Raw genomic sequence first — 23,838 nt, forward strand, 5'->3', positions numbered from 1 at the left:
CAGTGATGACACAAACACACACTGAGAGTATAATACTATTAGAAGAACTCGGGCCCAACGACGTCACTGCAAAGATTCCTATTAACTCAATGTGGTTTGGATCAGGCATTTGCTATCATAACCAGATCTTATTGGACTGATAAAGAGCTACTATCAAGGGGCTCATCACCAAGTTATGGTTGGTCACATCCACTACAGCTTCAGCACACAGTCATTCTCGGTACTGTACAAACATACAGCAGTGCTCACAGGTTGGGAGTTTCCATTTCTAATGTCATTCTTGGTAAATAATTTTCTTTTTAAGAGAAACACAATCTGGCATTATTGTTTGTTTGTTATATAGGTACCTACTAAATTTTACATTTTAATAAAATTGTCCTGTGTTATGTGTCACTCTGTTCAGGAGACTAATAGCAAGAAATAACCATGGCAACACAGTAATAACTGGTACCTTTTGAATATCTTTAAATAATTTTTGAATAACTTCTTGACAGTAACTGTAGCCAAAATATGTATGTATTTTTCACAAAATATGTGTTATATTATTGTCACTGTAAGCAACAGAGATAGATTATAGGTAATTTCTACTTTTAACTCCTGTTACTATGGTAATATGAGCAATTGCCATTACTTCAGAGCTTGTTACCATGGTTATTTCAGGTAATTTCAGGTTATTAATGTCCTTAAACCTAAAGTGATACTCCCTTGTCCCCCACCCCAATGATGTTGAGTGAAATCACAGTTCATATTTAGGGGGAAACACAGCTCTCCTGGAAGAGGAGAAGAGACAAAAGCAATTATACATCCTTTGACGTCTGCATGAAAAGCTCATTTCCTCATCCTGCGGGCAACTCTCTCTCACACATGCACAAACACACAGTCTGCAGATGAGCAGTGGAGCTTGCTTCACTTGGTAGTGAAGAGCAGCTATAACCATCCTCGGCTGAAAGGAAGAGCTGTGAACTTCCAAATGCCCTCTGGTCTTATGGAACCTCGTTATACGGGACTGATTTACCCACTTCTTACAAGTGCTGGCTGAGAGGTTTGCTTATTCTGAAGCAGGCTGTCCCCACACTTCCCTAGCAATAGTTATTTGGGAGCCTGTTCCTGCTCACACTGAAGGCATATAGAGTTCTGTCATTAATTAAATAGGGCTCTGATTGAGTCCTATATCAGGATCATCTCACTTAGCATAATCAAATGAAAAAGTTGAGGCAGGCCCACATGATCAGTCAGCAGTGTGCCCTTGTTGCCAAGAAGGCCAATGGCATTTTGGGATGTATAAGTAGGGGCATAGCGAGCAGACTGAGGGACGTGATCGTTCCCCTCTATTCGACATTGGTGAGGCCTCATCTGGAGTACTGTGTCCAGTTTTGGGCCCCACACTACAAGAAGGATGTGGATAAATTGGAGAGAGTCCAGCGAAGGGCAACAAAAATGATTAGGGGTCTGGAACACATGACTTATGAGGAGAGGCTGAGGGAACTGGGATTGTTTAGTCTGCAGAAGAGAAGAATGAGGGGGGATTTGATAGCTGCTTTCAACTACCTGAGAGGTGGTTCCAGAGAGGATGGTTCTAGACTATTCTCAGTGGTAGAAGAGGACAGGACAAGGAGTAATGGTCTCAAGTTGCAGTGGGGGAGGTTTAGGTTGGATATTAGGAAAAACTTTTTCACTAGGAGGGTGGTGAAACACTGGAATGCGTTACCTAGGGAGGTGGTAGAATCTCCTTCCTTAGAAGTTTTTAAGGTCAGGCTTGACAAAGCCCTGGCTGGGATGATTTGATTGGGGATTGGTCCTGCTTTGAGCAGGGGGTTGGACTAGATGACCTCCTGAGGTCCCTTCCAACCCTGATATTCTATGATTCTATGATGATTCTATGATCTTTAATCATTATACAGTAGGACACCAGGCTCTCCCCTGAGGAACCGCTGCAAGTTCCTGAGTTTTTAAAGCTGGTTACGATGATTGGATTCAGAGCCTTCCCCAGGGAGGAAGGATAGGTACCATGAAAGGGTAACACCATCAGAAGACACCATGCCTGTGAAACTAAACTGGCTCTTTATTACTAGAACTATTTACAGAAGTGCTGCAATTGCAACTACCATTCCAGGCAAATGTACACACACTAACTTCCTGGTACCTATTCCAAACTTTTCTCTTCAGGACCCTCTGCTCCTCCCTCCAAGTTCCATGCAGGTTGCTGCATCTTTCCTTTCAACATTTTCTGTTGTTGTGTCTTTCATGCATTTGTTGACTTACTGGGGCCAGAGGTTACAAGTACACAGCCCACTGCAGGGAGATGGCCTTTACTGTTAACCCATTGTGGTCTCTTAGGCCTCATAGTCCTTCAAGTATGCAGGTCTTTGTACCGACCTCCCATTTCTTGTCTGTGTTATTGCTGTTGGAAGGAAACTTATTGTCACACTGTGGCTGCCTTCATTCTGTCGGGTGGAGTCCTGTTGGTCCTCAGTGTGACTCACATACCTCGTTTCTGACACTACCTACAAATGGCCAGCTGATGGTTGAGGCTTTATGTCTTCCTGGTCCTGGTCCTGGTCCTGTCTGTCCCGGTGGGCCATCCGTCTGTCGCTACACTGCAGTCATCTTCAGTTTAGCTCCGCAGCTATTGTGAGTATAATGTATGTCCGCCTGTTGCCCTTTGCCATTGCTTTGTGTGGCTGTTTGATGGTCAAACCCAAACCTGTTCATCTGTGCATCGTGGCCTCAGGTCCTCGGCTCCTTTCTTACAGTGGGCTGCCTCCTTAGCTTGGTGTTCTCTTAGCTTGCTCTGTATGCTATTGTGACTTCAGTGGGCTGCAACAGACTATCCATTAAGGGAAGTAGAGCCTTGGTTCTCCAGATCATCATCTGGGCTACTATCTAGTCCCTGGGAGAGTATAGAAGAGATGGTCTAGCATTGCCAGGTTGGGATCCCTTTTGGTCTGTTTTGCCTTTTCCATTATTCTCTTGGCTATTTTTATAGCTGTGTTTTGGGGCTGGAAGGTTGTGGAAATTTTCTACAATTCTAGTTTTTGTTCTGATGCAGGACAAAAATGTTGGAACTTCAACATTTTTCTCAAAGCAGAATTCCTGTTTTCCAGTCAGCTCCACACACAATGGCTGAAAATCTTTTGTTTTCCCTTGGAGTTCACAAAGTCCTTCCTTTCAGGAAATGATGTTTGTTTCACAACTTTCCTTGAGTTGCTTCAAGCCCCTAAGTGCAAAACTCTTTTGACATAGTTTAGATCAGAGTTACTCGTCTTTCAAGCAGATACATTCTTTCTCATCTAAGATGAGAACATCTGTAGATAGTAATCATATAAATGGCATCTAAAGCTATTTACACCAACCCACTCTAGAGTGCCATTATAGCTAGTGGAAGGGCACCAACCTAACCGAATAATTGCGGAGACATTTTCCAGTACACAGCTCTTATTTGCAGGCTTGCAGCACAAAAGTCAAAGAGGCTCTCTCAATCTCCCTAACCCCCCTTTTCGCTCTTCTGACCTAGGAAGGTCAAGACACCGAGGCTCCTCATAAACTTGAGAGCGTAGAAAGCAACACTACTCTGTCCAGACTGCTTCTTATCTAAGAAATGTGGCCCTTTCCTTTCTAAAGTGTAGCTATCAGCATGTAAAAGGACATCTTAATTTTTATCCTTTTGAATTAGTGGCTCACAGCTCTTTCACTTAGCTATATTGTTCCTTTTAATTTCCCTTTTCTAAGCAGCACTGGACTATACTATGGCAAACTCCTGGCATTTTATTATTCCGATATGAGCTCAGTCAGGGTGGGAATATGCAGCACTGAGAATTGCTCTGGACCCCTCCTGTGCATCCCAGCTGTGCTCTTTCCACAAGTGCTGCTTCTAAGGTTTGTTATGCTCTTAATCTCATGCCTCTTTTGTGCCTCACAACACCACCTGTGTATTTGCTTTTCAGTCTGCCAAAATAGTCTCTGACCTGGACAGATTATGAATAGGATAAATGGGGAGGGCACCACTATCTGCTTTGTATATGTGCTTCCAATATTCCTTACTCTGAATTTTGAAAACTGAAAAAAACAAAAAACAAACAAAAACAAAAACTACAACAACAAAAAATCCAACCACTCTTTACTCTTCCTCCCCCTCCAACATTTCAGTCAGTGCTCATTTCAGCCTAATTACAGAAAGCCAAATCTGGGAAGCTAAGCTGCTCCCAGAGTAAGAACCTAGCCACAAAATCTATTCATTTGCATGACAGTAATTACCACTTTGCAGTCATCTGGAAGCTCCTTCTCTCAAGAAGATTCTCCCCACCTCCGATATCATCCTCTGAATTGGATTTTTTTTCTTTTTCCTAATTTCCTCAACTTTGGCACAGAGTACTCAGGGAGCTGATATGGAAAATACAAATTTTGGTCCATTGCTCTTAACCTTGGATACTGAGTTGCATTCTCCCTTGCCAGGGAAACAACTCCTGAAGCGAGCTTTTCAAAGCAAGCTACAGCACTTAGAAACATCCCTTCCATTAAAGTTAATGGAAGATGTGTCTCTAAATCCTTTAGGCTGCTTTGAAATGCTCAGCCTAGAAGGTTAAGACATCCCTTTCAAAAAGGCATCTCTTCTTAGAGAGGTGGAATTTATTCATACAGGCTACTGAAGTCCCTTGGGAGAAACTTGTCTTTTTACTGAGAAATCCAGGGAACTTATAAGACAGTGTTGTAATTTCTTTTCTCACAGCCAAAAAATAAACAAATCCCAGTACTCAGGAGATGAGCAGCCTTATTGCCTGTGCCTTCCATTTTTTATCATCATTAATGCCTGTGCACAGGGAGTATAAAATTGCACCAGAGTAGGACAGTAGCATTTTACACACACTTTGCAAGGGTGGGAGGCAGGACTTTGTGATCACATGGCTCTAGCAGCCTCCTTCCCTTCCAGGAGCACCAGATGGGCTGAAGTCCTCCACAGAATTTCTCAGGAGCAGTGGCCCTTTAAAAGGCAGCCCCAGCATTGTTCAAGAAGGAAAGAGTCAGCAAGCAGGAGCATCAGGCCCAAGTGCCTAGCTGAGCTCCCGCAGGCCTTCAGAAGAGCTAGGGCTTTGGAGACACTTGCCATCAACAGCCCTTCTTCCCTCCCAGCAGTTCAAGGGTGCCTCAAGGATGTTTCTTGGCAGTTTTGTGTGAATGGGAGATTGACTGTGTGGGTGGGGTAGGTTTGGGAAATATAGAGTAACTGAGCAGTGGACTCAGTGATGGGCAGGAACCAGAGGCACGGGGACAACCCTGGGTCACAGTGACACAGAGCAAGTGCTTCATAACTGAGCAACAGGCCCTCTTGTACCTGATGCCTGCCAAGGTTTACCCCTGGCTCGCTGTACAGCAGCAGTGTGGGGAGAGCCCTTAACTGGGCAAACATCTCCTGCATTCTCCAAATCTATTCACATTTTTCAAATGTGGGAGTGCCTCAATGAGCTTAAATAAAAGATTTCAGATGGGCGCTGCAAGTGCTCAGCACTTCTGAAAGCCAGGTCACTTCTTTAGGAGCTGAAATGTGGATTTAGGTGGCTAATTTTAGTCACCCATCTTTGAAGATTTTGGACCCAGAGCTGACCCCCGCCCCTTCACCTCCCCCACTTCCATCCTGGAGTTTTTCATCTGTTGTACATGTTTTTTCTTTAAAAAGTGACAATTGTCAGTGGAATTCTTTTCTGATTCTAAGTGGATGCTGCTGCTAACGAGGCATACAACCTTTGTGTCCATTATTATTTCTCATATAAGGGACAAAGCAACTTTTTATTATAAATCAATCCCTGAGAATCACCACTATCTGAAAAATGTTAACAATTAAACAATAATTCAGGGATTTTGAAATTAATTACCCTGTGTGTGAACAGATTAAGAGAATATTGTCTACGTAATTCAGGAGAAAACTAATTAAGCCTACCATCTAATGAGCAATGATGCTTTCTCACATCTGCCAACAAAACCAGTCACCAACCTCTATTACAGACTGATATGTTTTCTATTCAGTACACTGTAGGGATAGCTTTAGCACCATAAATTATGTAACCATAATCAACAAACGCTAAAATAATGTAAGAAGCCATAGTTCTCCTCGTGCTCAGAATCAGTTGTGTCAAAAACAGAACTCTTACTTTTGAGTTTGTTACCTGTCCAGCACAATTAAATCAAATCAACAATCCTTCCAAAATGACCCGAAAGGTATCAGAGAGTCTTCATTTGTTGCCATTCCTTTGCACTTCAAGGGTTTGATCACAAGCCCATTGAAGTAGAGTGGAGTCTTCCCATGAGCATCAGTGAGCTGTGGATCAGGTTTTTAATCATCATTTTTTGTAGGTTATAGTATAAAAAAGTTGTAGCCAAACTGTTTCTGTGATATTTGTCAGGATTCTATTATTAATGAGCCATCTTTTCTTATTTTGCAAAGTCGATCCAAAGATTAAGATCTTATTTATAATCCTCCCACCACGAAAACTCACTTTGTCATCAATATAAGGTAACATTTTGATATGTTTAATGAAAGATGGCAATTGCTTAATAAAATGTTGAATAATCATGAATTGACAGTTGGCAGCTGGCAAAAACAACCTAAATTCAGAGAACTCTGATGTTTGCTAGACAAATAAACTAGACTAATTCCTGGAGTAATGCCATTGAAGTCAAGAGATTAAAACCAAGGGTGAACTTGGTCCATAATCAATTAATCAGATGCACACCTAAAACCAGAAGCTCAATAATCTCCGTGTAACAATTGTGATGGAATTATTCACTAAATCCAAAGCTTAACTATGGTCCATGTAACCTTTGGTTAAGATTCCCTCATGGAACAGAACAAATCATCTTTAAAACAAACCAATGAAGCTGTTGTACTATATCCATCAAATACTATGCTGACAGATACCCAAAACTCATTCTCCTTTTTAAAATTTCACTTTCTAGGATTATAGTAAGTTAATTTTTCAAGTCTTGTCAACCTCAGTTCAAATCCTGTTTTGCAATCCTGGTGAAAATGGGCCAAAGTCATGGTGAGTCTAGGGAAGTCTGAAATGGTATAGTTTATACACTGATAGGATCAGAAGAAGGGGCCAGTTCACCAGTTTATTCTGACTCACCTCTGAATTTGAGCCAAATTTGTTGTGTGTTCATCATGAAGACACTGGGCTCAATCTTGAACCCTGCTCCAACTACTTTTGCACTGTTCCATAATCCCTGAACTTTTTAGCGACACACTCAAACCCAACTGCTTTTGACAGAGGCCACCAGAAACCAGAAGACTTTAAAGCCAATTAGTAGAAGAGCTCAGAACAGAAATCAGATTCCATGCAGGTGCTCCTTCCCCAATTGAGGTGAAGGGAGTATTTTGATGGGGAAATAAAGCAGGAAGTTCCTTTTTACCCAGTCTCATATTTCTGTGTGACATTTTGAAAGGGATCCTGACCAGGCTGGAATAATTCAAGGGTCCAAAGAATTAAATTCAAGTTTGACTCATTAGCTACATAGTGTGACAGGGTCGGGCCAGATGGCTATAGGAGAGTAATAGAAGGCAGACATATTAGCCCCAGGCTAAGTAGGTCCCTTTTCCCTGGGTAAGGTAACAGGGAAGGTTCGAGAACAATCAGGAACCTTCTGGAGACAATTAAGACAGGCTGATTAGAACACCTGCAGCCAATCAAGAAGCTGCTAGAATCAATTAAGGCAGGCTAATCAGGGCACCTGGGTTTCAAAAAGGAGCTCACTTCAGTTTGTGGTGTGTGTGTGAGGAGCTGGGAGCAAGAAGCACTAGGAGCTGAGAGTGAGAAAGTGGACTGTTGGAGGACTGAGGTGTACAAGCATTATCAGACACCAGGAGGAAGGTCCTATGGTGAGGATAAAGAAGGTGTTGTGAGGAGGCCATGGGGAAGTAGCCCAGGGAGTTGTAGCTATCGCACAGCTGTTCCAGGAGGCACTCGACAGCTGCATTCCACAGGGCCCCAGGCTGGAACCCGGAGTAGAGGGCGGGCCCAGGTTCCCCCCAAACCTCCCAACTCCTGGTCAGACACAGGAGGAGTTGACCTGGTCTGTGGGTTCAGAAAAACGGCCAAGCTGAGGGCTGCTGTGAAGCTCCAAGGCGAGCAAATCTGCCAATAAGTGCAAGACCCACCAAGGGAGAGCAGGAACTTTGTCACAAGTGTGACTTTTCTTAGCTTCTCACTAAACATGGAAAATTTCAGGATGAAGAGAGAAAGTTTCAGAAAGTTATTAGTGCCTGAAAACAGGAGACTGTAGTGGAAACTATTTCGCAACCTTATCTAAAGTAGGTTGCGACCAACACTCCACTATAATACACACAGAAAGACAGAGATATCCTCATATAATAGGAAATAGCTTACATATTATCCAGAAAACAAAATACTTTTAGTGCTTCAAGTCCTCATGAAAGGGAGACATTGAGAAATAGCAAGATTACTAAATAATTAGGCCCACAAAACCATCCTCATTTTTCCTTCTGACAGAATCTTCATTTCTTGTGAGTAACACATGGTCATTATTCATTAGTCTGATTATTGGATGTAACCTGGAAATGAATTACAGAACTTGAAAAATGTTATTTTGTCAAGACCCACACATCCAAGAGCACTCAAGCAGTGCCTGATTAAACTACTAATAGACCACTACCACTGTATGAAACAAGCATCTCTGCAGTGGTCCATCACTCTAAGGATTATTCATCTTCAGTGAATAACCACTGATGGGATCTTACTTTTTTTTAGATGTAAGACTTGTATGCATATTACATTATATGAGCTCTCACACGTCCCTATTCTAACTAAGTACATATAGTATGGCTTCCTTCCTGTGAAAATCTGTAGCTGCTGTAAGCATTTAAAAAAAATCAAATTTTGCAGTTTTCCTCTTGCTTTTCTCCCTCTCTTGCTCTGTTTCTGTATGTGTCCCACTAATTTTAAGAATGGTATCTCCTCACCCCCAGGAAAGCCTCCCAAAAGATTATGAGTTTCAATTCTGAAGTTGCTTGTCATCATTGCATTGTGGGGAGGGGAGGTTTGCAACCTTCATCTACACTTCTCTCTCTTCCCTCCCCCACTACTGCACAGTGGGCAGAGAATTAGCCCCCTAAACCAGCAGATGTGCTGTGATCTACACAGATCAATACACCTGTGAAGGCCCAATATTTCCCTACCACTACTTCCCTGCTCCCTGCCTACCATTGGCTGTTTCCTCTTCCTGGTTGCCCAGGGTGAACCACATGTAGAGAATGCTCTTAGGAACAGCATTAACTCCTGATTCAACTAGATAGTCACAGGATCTGTAGGGGAGCATGCCACGGAGTGAGGCCCCTTCCTGGCTTTACCTCACCTTTCTTGCCTCTGAATCCAAGCAGAGGCCAGAATTTATGGAGAAGCTTCTACTGGGACCTGTTCAGGGGGAGAGGAAGTGACCATGCCAAAGAAACAGAACCTTTTATGCTGCCATCACCCTTTCCCCTACCCACCAGCTTTTAGCAGGTTTGGCTACCTTCTGCTTCAGAATATGGAAAGCAGAACAAATCCCAAAGTATACTGAAGAAGAACTGTTTATTTAATTCTATGCCTTGATTATCTATTGCTACCATTAGAACTTGACAGGAACTTGGGGCTGGCAGTACATTACACACCATATTTCTTTGTATTTAACCTTGAGCAGCTGCTCAGCTCCCTGACTTTGACATCATCCCTCCCTTTGTGTACGCTCAGAATTTTCTTCTGGAGAGCTCATAGAATCAAGTTTTTAAGACCAAATAGATGAACGTGATCACAAAAGCTCCACATCATCGAATCTGCAAAGCGCAGTCTCCGCTCTCACCTACATTAGGAACGCCATAAAAAAATGGATTTCCAGAACTACTAACACACAATTCTTGTTTCCAGTTGTCATAAGTTTTCCCATTTTATACCATGTTACAAACCTGCTGGAGCTGCTCCTTGGGTTAAGGTATTATTAAACATGGAATTTCACAGAAATTAAAATGAAAAGAATCCCTGCTCTAAAGGGCACATAGCGTTCTTGAAATCATTGTTATTTAGCAACAGCAAAAAACAGCTAACAATAGTCTACAGTATAGTTCAAATATAAACTTTCCATTGTTGATACCAGTTGCTCACCCTAGTTAAGCAAGCCAAATATATTTGGATTTAAAATGTATAGGGTCTATATATTGCGTCTCTGAAGGATGTAGGCCTCATGAGATAGAGCACTCATCTTCTCTTTACAACTAAATGCTTCATTGGGATAACTGATTAATGTTCAGGTATTACACATTTAACATGGTTTGCACATACATTTAAAATAAAGTGTGTATGACAATGTAAATATTCTATGACTGGATAATACAATGGCCTAATTCCTATGGCCCCATTAAAATGAACTACCATCAATTTCAGAAAGATGAAGATTTGGCCAAAAGACTACACCATAATAATTAGTTAATAAGGGTTCCCAAGTGTCTGACAGGAGGGATCCTGTTACACAATACTTGTGACAGAATCACACAGGTATTCAAGTGTCCAGCAAAGTAAAAATAAATTTCAGATCTGATCCTTTTCAAATTACTTTCTTTAAAAATGTTGGGACTAGATTGTATCTATTAGGCCCAGCTGTGCATTGGCAATGGTGCACTGCCCCAAGGAGAGACAATCAAAGGAATTTATTTTATAGTGTCACAGACAAATCAGCAGAGCACTTATGCATGTGCCTAAACTTATGCACTTAAGTCCCTGTGATGCCCTGTCTGCCACACTAGCCCATAAAGGGTTAATAGAACCCTAAGGAGGCTGCATAACAGCCAATTGGGAAGGACCCGAGGGAGACTGTGCAGGAGACAGTCAATCAGGGCTGGGCAGGCCCATACAAGAAGAGCTGCAGGGCAGAACAGGGCAGTCATTCCCTGGAGCTAGGAGAGGGAGGAGGACTGGCTGCCTTGCAGGCAGAGGGCAGCTAGCACCTTGGACAGAGCAGTGTTGGGCAGGATCCTGGAGCGAGAGTGAGCTCCTGGCTGACTGCTGACAAGATGCAGCCCTGAGACAAGGGCAGAGAAGGTACTGGGGCTATGGGGAAGTGGCCCAGGGAAGTAGACTGCGGGGTTGGAGGGTACGCAGCACATGGCTGCCATCTATCTACAGGGTCCCTGGGCCAGGACCTAGAATAGTGGGAGGGTCTGGGTCCCCCCCTGCTCCCACTCGACACTGTGGCTGGACAGTGGACTGCTGTTCCCCCAGAAGGGCAGGAGAACCAAGTGACACATAGCTGGAGGGCTGTGTCCTGAAGAGGATGCTGTGTTCTTTGGGACAACATGCTTCCTGGAGCAGATGTCACCAGGCAAGGGTGCACTGGCAAACTAAGCAATTCCCAGGGCAGCCAGTAGGAGGTGCCATAGTGGTGAATCGAGCCCTGTTACAGTCCTATTGAAGTCAATGAGACTTGAGCATGCGCTGCTTATGTCCTTTGATGAACAGAGAGAACTTTAAGTACATGCTTAAATCTAAGCAAGTCCTTAAGAGTTTTGCTGACTCAGAGACAGCACTTAAAATCCTTTCCATATATAAATAATGGAAGCAAAGAACTTTGTACAAGTCTCTTGACTCTTGAAAACCATGACTCTTTTCTTTGCATATTAAGCACTCCAGGCAGCAGATTTCAGTTTTCAGAAGGGAGAGAGGTAAATAGCAGTGTCCCCCAGGGACCTGTACTTGGACCAGTCCTATTCAACATATTCATAAGTGATCTGGAAAAAGGGGTAAACAGTGAGGGGGCAAAATTTACACATGATACAAAACTACTCAAGAGAGCTAAGTCCAAAGCAGACTGCAAAGAGCTACACAAGGATCTCCCAAAACTGGAAAACATAATGCCAACTATACATATAAAATGATGGGGTCTAAATTAGCTGTTACCACTCAAGAAAGAGGTCTTGGAGTCACTGTGGATAGTTCTCTGAAAACATCCACTCAATGTGCAGCAGCAGTCAAAAAAGCTAACAGAATGTTGGGAATCATTAGGAAAGGGACAGACAATAAGACAGAAATATCATATTGCCTCTATATAAATCCATGGTACGCCCATCTTGACTACTGCATGCAGATATGGCTGCCCCATCTCAAAAAAGATATACTGGAATTGGAAAAGGTACAGAAAAGGGCAACAGAAATTATTAGGGGTATGGAATACCTTCCATGTGAGGCGAGATTAATAAGACTGGGACTTTCCAGCTTGGAAAAGAGATGACTAAGGGGGGATATGATAGAAGTCTATAAAATCATGACTGGTGTGAAAAAAGTAAATAAAGAAGTGTTATTTACTTCTCATAACACAAGAACTAGGGGTCACCAAATGAAATTGATAGATTTAAAAACAAACAAAAGGAAGCATTTATTCACATAATGCACAGTCAACCTGTGGAACTCCTTGCCAGAGGATGCTGTGAAGGCCAAGACCATAACAGTGTTTACAAAATGAACTAGACAAATTCATGGAGGATAGGTCCATCAATGGCTATTAGCCAGCATTGGCAGGGATGGTGTCCCTAGCTTCTGTTTGCCAGAAGCTGGGAATGAACTACAGGGGATGGATCATTTGATGATTACCTGTTCTGTTCATTTGTTCAGAAGCACCTGGCATTGGCCACTGACAAAAGACAGAATACTGGGCTAGAGGGACCTTTGGTTTGACCCAGTATGGCTGTTCTGATGTAAACCCACTTCCTATCCTGAGGTTAAGGTTTCTCAGCAAGTGTGAGACAAGTACTGGAACTGTCTCTAGACTCATTCTGACAGGTAACCCATTTTCTTATAATCAGTACCTACAAAAGAGGCTGCTTTGTGTTAAAATTCCTAAATGCTTCTACAGCACATATTGCATTTACTTCAAATACTGTTTTTTGAAATATGAACATGTGAGGGGGGTGGGGAAAGAAATATATATACCCATAACATAAAAAGATACCATTTCTCCTGACATTCTGAGATCTGCAGGAGAAAGCTCTAAGTCGTGTAGTCAGTGTCAAGTGGCAGATGCTAGCAGATTAATTCTCAGCTGCAGTATGCAGTTTATGGTAAGTGAATACATTAGTATGTAATTGTATGAATGCATATTGACAAATGACTGATTCTTTGTAGTCCTTCTGAATAGAAAAGGCTGTCATAACAAATTACTACTGTTCAGGAACAGGTATCTAGAAAATGCTGATACAAAGAACTCCAGTGATTCTTGGCCAATGCTTTACATAATAGGGGCAAATCATTATTGTTTCCCTTAGTATTCATGGTTCTGCCATCCATCATGAGAATTCTTTTGGCATTCATGTGTATTTCCATAGGAATTCCACTGAAATTTAGAATTACCATCAATTAATGTCCATTTACCATGAAGCAGTTTTGATTTATGGACAGTTGCACTACTGAGGTCCAGTGCAGCTGTCACTGGAAAGTGAAACTATTATACCCCAAGGCAGTGGCAGCTTTGATTTTTCTGTGTGAAAAAGGATCTCCAACAGAGGGTCACATTTAACTTCTCCCATATTGCTGAGAAGAACTTTGACCTTGATCTGTACTAGCTCAACAGAAATGTCATACTTAAGTTATTGAGAGGGAATCAGTGTATTCAGTGTTTAATGTGAAATTTCACAAAAATTGTATTCTCATTTCTTATTTCAGAAGAGTAGAGAGAAAGATTTGATACTAGTTAATCAAAAAGGAACATTGTTGTTTATAGGTACAATATATTCATAATTATAATTTATACTATATCTCCTTGTAGCTGAAGGTGACCACCAAAAGAACTTCATGTTAAGTCAATTAAACTGTGTAACAACTTATTAAAAATAAAGTAAACTTTCATCCATTGTTTAAGTTCCTTTCCTAGCAGTGGTCTCCGTTCAGGTATAATTCCAAGATCCATTATTCTGGCCAAGGACCCTCATATGGGCTTTAGTGGCTGAGATACTTCATAGGTATGATACTTATTTAAGATCAGCAACGAGCTGCATGTATTTGCATCAGCAATGGAGCTCAGTCTTTTACCTTTAGTTACATGAAGGAAGCCCCTCCCCCCGCCCTCCTCCACCCCTTTTTTTTTAAAGACATTCAGGTGACAATTCTGGAGAAGTTATAGTGCAGTGGAGGACAATTAATCCAATTAATATGGTAAATATGCATAGGAGGTTTTGTTTGTACAGTACTTTAGTATTGCAGAAAAAAATCCACAATGCTAACAAACCTATGCTTATTTACCACGAGGTAGCCAATCCGATATAAGGCCAAATGCTGTAGTCTTTTTCTGAGTAAGAATTACAAGCTTGTAGGTATGGTATTGGGATAGTGACACTTTCTGCAAATTAATCAAATGTTTCTTATTTGAGGAAACAATCAGTTGCTCGGGACATTGGAGGTATATTTTCAGGTAGTATTTTTTCAGCAGTAAATCTGAGGTATATTTTCCAGCAGTAAGTGTGCCTGCTAATTCCCTATCGCACCAGGTACACTGTATCCTCGGACTACATAATATCCTCCATATGGCTCTGATTCAGCAAGCTACTTAAGGGCATGCCTAACTTTAAGCACATGAATACTACTGACTTAAATTGGAATATTTATGTGCTTAAATATAAGCACATGCTTCAGTGTTTGTCTGAATTGGTACCTCAAAATGGGCAAATGCTACAAAAGTATGTGCAAACTGTCATTTAAATAAAACTATACATTCATTTGGTTCCACAAACATTCATACAACCAATGTTTTTTGTTCAGAAGATTGTTCACACAAATAAAAACCTTGCAAATATTCATGAAATTGTGTTCACACACTGATATAAGCCAAAAGCATTCAAGAGTTCATGTTGAAATCTGATCTCCCTCCTCCTCTGAGTACGTTTCAGTCAGTTAAGAAGCAGAAGTGTATATTCACAAGGCCAGTTGGTCATCATGAACAACTTGATGACAATCAAAGCGAGTAGTTTACAAAAAAAAAAAAAAAAAACAGCCATCCAACCATAGGCTAAAATACATTTGTATAAAGTGTTCTAACAATATAGAAGAATGTGTAAAGCTCAAATATGTTCTGTGATAATTTACAAACCGAAAAGTTAAATTTGTCAAATACGTCATTCACTATGAACAGCCACCTATTAATTGGCATTTATTTCTTATTTGATATTCTTTGGATACACACAAGTCTATACATTTGTATATGATAAAGCAGTGACAAACATGCAATAACTATATTTATAATTAAAGCATTTTAGTGTTTGTGGTCCCAGATTAGATCAAACTGATTTTTAAATATATTTTATATTCCTCATGATTCCCGCACCCCCTCAACACATATACACTCCCTTTCTTAATGTCACTAAGGGCAGAGCTAAAGTTGTTTGGGTGCCATACATGTCCATTTGTATACTTTAACATGTTTGGATTTCTTTTAAATTTAACCTTTACTCTTAATTTCCTGTGTTTGTCACACTTGGTTTGGGAATAATTACACTATAATTATATTTTTAAAATATTTTTACCCTAAATATATTAACCTACTTTTTACCCTTCATTACTGATAATTGGCCTTAAATTACTGATCTGTACGTTCAATCTTACCTCCATTTTAATGTAGCCTTCATTTGGAAATATCCTATATGAAAAACAAATAAGCAATGCAAACAATGCTACCATGTGATATTTATAATTTGAAAATATAAAGCATCGACCTTAAATAATTCTTTAAAATTTAATTTATAAGGCCAGAACCACCAGTATATTTTTCTCCTTTGGTCATTCCAGAGCAGTGCAAACCAGCTGCAACCAGCCAGTTCAGCTGGGTTGACAGCAGCTTTGTTTTGCCAAAGTAGTACAAATCAGGAGTGTACTCCCCAGCTTATACCTCTTTCCAGTCCTACGCATTCCCCTGCATGGAAACATGCACACAATTTTCCCCCTTCACTCCTGTACACCCTTTATGTCCCTCTGCAACTCCCACAGTAGTTTCCCTCTCCCTCTGACTCTCTCCACCCACATTCTCCAACATGTGCATGTACACACACACACAAAAGTTCCCCCCTCCAGACTGTTTTCTCTATTGAGCAGCTCTCGTGCTACAAGGACCCTTTAACATTTAGGATTAATGGTCATTTATTGTAGCTTTTCACAACCAAAAGTTGACTCATCAGTGGAGGCTAATGCATAAAATCTTTTTTTAGAGAAATTCACAAATCCTGAATTTCAAAGTGACAATCTCCCATTGTTCTCATTGGGACTAAGGGAATAGGTTCTTTCACCCTGGTCATCACCATTGTTTTAGATAAGAGCGAATCCAGAAAAGGAAGTAGCTCCCCATGCTGCCAGAAGGTGGAGAGGAGTGCTCTGTCCTTTTGTGAACAATAGGAAATAGCCATTTTGAGAATGGCATCTACCCGAAGGCAGCCTGTTTCTTCATCCCATTAAGAACAGTGTAAGATGGCAACCATTTCTTCAGAGATATGAAATGTAATCTCACTAGTTAAGGGAATAGCTTTGTAACAGGCCAGAGGGGAAGATATGTCATTGATTTTTTTCCACATTTCTATTCACTCCTTCTTCCAGGCCAATGGCACAACTAGTTTTAGTATGGGTCCCTGGGACACCCCACACTCTCTTTCCATGATGAGCATTAGCCACTTACATGTATTCTCTGCTTCCTTGCTTTCAGCCACTTTAAAATCCAATACTGATCTTTATCTAAAGCTACTGAAGGTCTAAATAAATTATATTCCATGCTTCTTTTTATCAATTAATTTATTATCTAATAGTATTTCAAAAAATAACTAAGAAAAGAAATAACTCTGTAGATAGTATCCTAACTACAGCAATGCTAATGCTTAAGGTAACATTAAGGTAAAAAAAAAAAACATTAAGCAACATTAAGGTAAAAAAAGGGAAAGGTTTAAAGATTTACTTTGAAAACTTGAAGTGGTTTTGGCCGGGAGTATCTATTTTAATATGAAAACACTTCTGCACATATACATGTATAATTTTTCCTGCATGGAGAAAAGTAGCACAATCTTCAATAGGAAAATAGCATCTGACTTGCAGACCCTAGGGCCCTTTTCAATTTAAGGGGGGAAAAGGAGCTACTTATATAGTTGGATCAAGTGAGCTGTAGCTCACGAAAGCTTATGCTCAAATAAATGTGTTAGTCTCTAAGGTGCTACAAGTCCTCCTTTTCTTTTTTTGTTTGTCAGCCATTTCATGTACGACTTGGGAGAAGGAAAGGGTTTCTGTGGGTTAATCATATGGGTCTGATCCAAACCCTTAAGTCATTGGAGAAAACTGACTACAGGGGACTTTGGATCATGTCCATTAAAACGAACCTGTATATTGCCAGTTCACATTACCAACATTATTCTGAATGTGCTTCAGAGGAAACCCCCCCCCCTTTTTATCATAACCATGCTTTCCCCTTTCTATCTGTAGTATTCAATCATATTTTAATTTGTGTTTAAACATCAAAAAATGAAAGAGCTGAAAATGGTTAATGAGGATTTTTTTGTTAAAACCCAAGCTTGTTGACATATGTTTTCCACTGTACTGTAGGAAAGCCCTGCAGTCTTTTTGGATCTAGTACCTACTATGTACTTCCCTTTAGAAATGTGTTTGGTATATAAGGGCTTGTCTACGTGAACATTTAGTTTGCAACAAACTGGGATGGAAATCTACCCCACACTGGCCCGCCATGCACCAGGGGTTTGTCTGAACAGCAAAGAAAAACCTGTGGCTGTCCCGTGCCAGCCGACTCGGGCCCACGGGGCTCAGGCTGTAGGGTTTTTTTCATTGCTGTGTATACTTCTGGGTTCGGGCTGGAGCCCAAGCTCTGGGACCCTCAAACAGTCCCAGAGCCCAGGCTCCAGCCCGAGCCTGCAAGTCTACACAGCAATGAAACAGCCCCACAAGCCTGAGTTGGCAGACATACCTTAAGTGGTCATGTGGAGCCTGCTGCGGCACACTAATGGTTCCATAATGCACATTGACCAACACCGCTTTGAAATGGGAGTAGACCAAAGTGCACTAAGGAACTGTTAGTGCCCAGTAGCAGGGTCCACACAGACACCTCATGTTTGACAGGCTAGTGTGAGTAGATTCACATCCCAGGTTGCCCTGAACTAAATGTTCGAGTAGACAGGCCCTAAGAAGGAGGAGAGCTGATAATATCGAAGCTGTCTAGGGAGCTGCAAGGACCAGACAAGAAAGGTGTTCAGTAGTTAGAGCAGGGGACTTTGAGACAGGATTCATGAGCTGTTTTTACAGCTATGAGAATGACTTCCTGTGTGACAATGGGCAGTTAACTTAACCTTTCTGGGCCTCGTTTTACTCATCAGTAAAACAAATTATCTTGTCTCTCAGGTGCATTACAGGGTGTTGAGGGTTAATTATTTTCCAGTTTATAAAGATGCCCACTGTGCCCCCTATATGTATTATGACAAAGCTCTGTCCTTGCCTCCATGGGTCCCGCGTTTCCTGGCGGATTTCACTAGCCTCAGAGGCTCACTGTGACCCTCCACATAACCCTTCTTTCTCTAGAGACAAGGGTCACAGTCTACTGAGCCATTTTCATCATAAGCCAGCAAGGGAGGTGAGGAGAAGTTATCCTTCCTTGCACAGTCTCTGTCTCCCAGTCTCAGTGATTAATCAGAGGCAAAGGTGTGGGGGGGAGCCCGGGCTCACCCTCTACTCCGGGCTCCAGCCCAGGGATCCTAATAGTATCAGCTGTGGTAGCTGACCTTTTAGAAACATGACATGCACAATTCCCTGGGCTACTTCCCACACAGCAGCCCTCACTTCCTCAAGCTCCACTTCACCCTTACCTCAGGGCCTCCTTCCTTGTGCCTGATATGGTGTGTACTACTCAGTCTCTCCAACAGCGCAACTTCCTCCCACAGCTCCTGACATGCCCACCCACCTGACTGGCAGGCTTTTAACTAGTTTCAGCCAGCCCTGGTTCGCTTCAGATGTTCCAATCAACCTAGCATTCTCCCTGCCTTCTGGAAAGTTCTTAATTGGCCCCAGGTGTCTTAAATTGACCTGGAGCAGCTTCCATTTCACTTAACCTGGTACCAGGGATTTGTTTAGCTTGGAGCTAATATAGCTATCTCCCACTACTTTTCTATAGCCATCTGGCCTTGCCCCGTCACAGTATGTACAAAATAATATATATTTTACACACACTTTAATATAACTTTATAGAGAAATAAAAGAGATGTAAGTTAACACAGACCTCCCATTACCCCTTAAAGTCCTCAGACCCAGATCTCAAACCAAAAATGAGGAAACAGATCCCAAGCACAGTAATGGAGCCTAATCAACCTGAGCTCTGTGGGAGCAATGGGTCAGTGGGATGGAGTCAAAAATCTTCCAACCCCCTAGACAAACAAATCTAGGGAATCCCTGCCAGAGAGCCCCAGCTTAACTCAGCTACCAGCTTTGTGTGATGCTGTGAGATCCATAAATGAAAAGTGGGATATATATTTGCAGTATTAGCATTAAAAGTACCTAAGGCATCTCGACTGTCCTATCCTGGTAAAACCACTTCCCCTTAGCCTTAGAATTATGTAGTGTGGCAGTTACCATGGAAACTAGTTTTATTTTTTTAAAATACTTTGTCAATAAGTGCACACACTATATTACATGTCTCAGCTGCCAGAGTGAATTATGCCCCCTTTGCTTCAACATGAATTCCTGTATTTATGCAGAAGTGTGAAGTCTGCTTCTTTCTTGTATGACTGACACTGCCCCTTTCACAGCTCAATATGCTCTTGTGTATAGTCAGATGAAAACCCACTTATCTGCACAATAATAAATTAGCTTACATGTCTCAGGAGGAGTGGAGTGAGAAGGGATGGGTGACATTAAAGTTTTGTGCAATTCCAGTGAAACTCAAGATGCATCATTACACACACACACACACACACACACACACACACACACACACAGTATTAGGAGGAGGATCTTAAATGCCAGAGGTATTTTAAAAAAAAAGTAAAACCCTGATTGACCTTTGGTTATCTAAAGAAATGAAGACTGAACATCTGCACTGATGTATCGTTTCTAGATAGAGGACAGCCTCAAACATGCCAGCACACATTTTCTATGCAAGCCTTCACTAATGTTAAAATAAACGTAAAGGCAGTATGCTTAGGCTTGTGTCATTGTATTACCGACAAGCTGTGTGAACAAGTGACCTGCCACCATGGTAGAAGCCATAGTACTCACACACTAGAGATTCAAGAGCAAATATTTCTAATATAGTATAGAATTCAGAAAAGGCCTTCTGTATATAAAAATGAAATTGGGTTTTATTCTTACACTGCTGAAATGCATAAGGACCTACATTCAGAGCTATTAATGTAATATAAAGGAGGCCTGAATAACCAGGCATGGTGGAATATGGCTGTCAATATAAGAAGCTTTAATACAGTATATAATGAAGTTTAAGTGTGGAGCTAGAGATAGGTACTGTATAATGTGTACCTTCCTCTGGTAATGATAGAATTTGATAGAGAGAATATCTTGTATGAGGAGATCAATTTATATCTCAAAGGGGTTCAGATAGTAAACATACATTAAAAAAGACTATTTATGTGGAACTTCATTTATTTGAATTTAGTATTTGTGACAACCAGATAGAAAACCTGGGAGACTGAAGTCCTAACAGGTATTGCAATGATTGTAACAGTGCCCACTTCCTCCCACTGCCCTGTATAAGATGCTCCTAAGTCCTATGCCAGAAGGCCAAGAGAATGGTTGAGTTTCTGTGCTTACTATCTATGGCCTTTGAATTATAATGGTGGCTCTTACAACATGGGCATCTGTCTGTGAGGAAATGAATTCTCGTAGACCTCTGAACAGTTGTTAGATAGTAACAATCTTCACTAGTATATAGGGGTGCAAATAGATTTTAACTCTTACCGGTACAGTACTGACCCGCGACCCCAGCCCCCGCCCCCTTCACAAAAAATGTCCCGTGACTAGAGCCCTGCGCAGATACAAATTTATACCCGCAGATGCAGAAATCGATATCTGCTGAACCGCAGCGGTGAAAGGCGCAAAATGTGAGGCTGCTGCTCCCAGGAGCCAGCACCCCACACCAGCAGCTCCTCTGGCACCACAGTACTGTCTCCCGCCCTGCCCGAAGCCCTGTCCTCCAGCAGGGTGGTACAGAGCCCCAGACAAGAGACGCAGCCGCATGGAAGGGATGGGGGCGGTACAGCTGTGGGGGAGGAGCTGCCAGCATAGGGCGCTGGGTCCTGGGAGCAGCGGTCCCACATTCTGCTCCTTTTGCCACTGCAGTTCCCAGGAGAGCCCTGCGGTTCAGCAGATACCGATTTCTATCTGCGGGTATAAATTTGTATCCGCGCAGAGCTCTACAACTCATTCTTGAAAATGTGTCTTTCCGGTACGGCATACCAGCAATATATGTCTTACTGGTACGGCATTCCTGAGCATACCGGCTTACTTGCACCACTGCTGGTATATAACTTTTTCATTACTAACCAAGATTTGATATGCAAGTGAACTCTGACCTACTCTCTAGGCTCAGAAATGCAAGATGAACAACACCTTTCTACAACAGAACAATTTTTCTGTAGTACATAAATATTGTACCAAAAAATCATTCTGCTTAGGAGAGGCTTTAATTATCCAATTTCTCTCAATAAAAGACAGAAGCATGGCTGCCCAAATTCTGTTCTCAGTTACACACAAATAAGTAAATCTCCATCAAATGATGTGGAGTTACATCTGTGTAAATCTAGTATAACAGCAGAATTGGGCCAAAATAGTTCTCTTTTCTGCATATGGTACATATTGGAAAAACAAAGGATAGATATACAATGACTAAGCCTGCCCCCGTGCCCCAAAAATTAATCTGTTGGCTGATGAAACATATCAGCAAGATACTATCCATCTCCTTCAACACCCTCCCATTACACAAGGCGGGCTAAAAGGGGATGGTTAGGGGAGCATTTGCAGTCTGTCATCTGCACAAATGTCTATATGGCACTGCTAGATTATGGGTAAACTTCTGAAAGCTTTACATTGCATTTAAATACCTAAAAGATTGCATTTTAGCACCTGGTCCCTGAACAGTGTTGCACTACTTGTCTGTCCATTTGGGGAATGATGTATTTGTTTTGTTCCATTCTTGATTTTACAGAACTTCAAAGAGGCACCACAAAGATCACTGCTGGATTCTGTCTCACAATATTTAATATGAGAACTAGATCTTGAGTGGTGTTGATCATGCAGGTCAGTGTGCACTAATCCACAATTAGTGTTTCCACAGTTACAACTAGTTGCCTGTAATCCCACTCCCAAATCAGAGTGTTGTCCATCTGTTTCCTTTCCAGTCTACTAAAGATCAGATAGACTTAAACATTGAGCAGACAGAACTAGTGCAATCTAATCTTCCCAAATATTTCTGCCCTAGGAAGACAATACAGAGGAGATAAAATTCTTGCTTCCAAACATTACTATAACATTGCAAAGTGTCTGATGTCCTTCATGCACCACATGCTGTTATCCCACTGACTCTGCTCAACTTTGGTGACCCAAAGATGTCACTGCTGCTCCTGTCAGCCTTCAATTTCTGTTTCCCAGTATTGTCTGAAGTTCTCTTTACATACTTCACAGAAAGAATAGACCAGGATTTGAAGTGGGGAAAGGGAAGGGAGGGGGGAAATCTGATGGAGCTACACTCATGCCCAACTAACCCTTGCTCTCTTTCCTGGTGGTTCCCCACCTGCCCTTTCCCTTCTCCCTCAGTGGCTGCTTCTGCCTCTCCTTCCAGCCAAGTGTATGGTGACTCTTTCTTTATTCCCCATTTTATGGGGCTGAATTTTAGACCTGGGTATAAGTAATGGGATGGAGAAAAACAGCAAGGAAAATTTACCCCGGAATAGAGTAACATTTCTAACTGATGAGGTCTATTAGGCTGTGAAATGGTCTCCCGTGGTGGATACTGCCATTCCCTGAGTCATTTATAACTGGTTTATACACAGTATTAGACAACATATTGAAGGAAACAATCCTGCCCTGGCAGGGGGATGGATTGGACTACAGGCCTTTCCATCTCTAGTGTTTGCTGTATCCATTCCCAGTGAAGCACAATAGCTGGATAGGTCTGCAAAAATGAACAGTGATGAAAGTTAACACTGACACTAAATCATAATCAGGCGTGAATTAAACACCCAATTAAGTAGAATGGGACATTTGACACTTCTCTTAGAGCTACTGTTTCAGGCTCCTGACAGACCCAGGAAGACAAGTTAACATTCTCAAGGTTCTCTCCCAACTGGAAAGGCATGGAAAGGCTTTAAAAAAAATAACAACACACTTTACCAAAACAACTTACCTTCTGAAGAAACTGAAGAGCATACACATCTAAGGTTCACCCTTGCTCACTTTGAACCCTGAAATATACAGACAGTAAGTCAAGGGTAACTGTCAAAATGGCTGAATTTAGACAAAAGTATTAGTATATATGAAGACATGAAGGTGGGGGTGAGTAAGATTTTCAAAAGCACCCAAGTAATATTAGTCAATGGGATTTAGGCAGCCATGTTGGTAAGGTACTTTTGAAAATGTTACTGAGCATCTCTTTCCAGAATAAGCAGTATTAAATATCCTCACTTCTTTCTCATGACCTTTCCTAAGTGATTTTCCTCAACCCACTCCTGCTGTGTCTTATGCCAGTGACAGAGTGCAAGAATCTTTTCTCCAACCTGGATAAAGTGGCATGGTCAGATTCCTTCTTTCAACAGGACCACGCAGCACTCTAGAG

This window comes from Natator depressus, chromosome 3, assembly GCF_965152275.1.
Source record: "Natator depressus isolate rNatDep1 chromosome 3, rNatDep2.hap1, whole genome shotgun sequence".
Taxonomy (NCBI): domain Eukaryota; kingdom Metazoa; phylum Chordata; order Testudines; family Cheloniidae; genus Natator; species Natator depressus.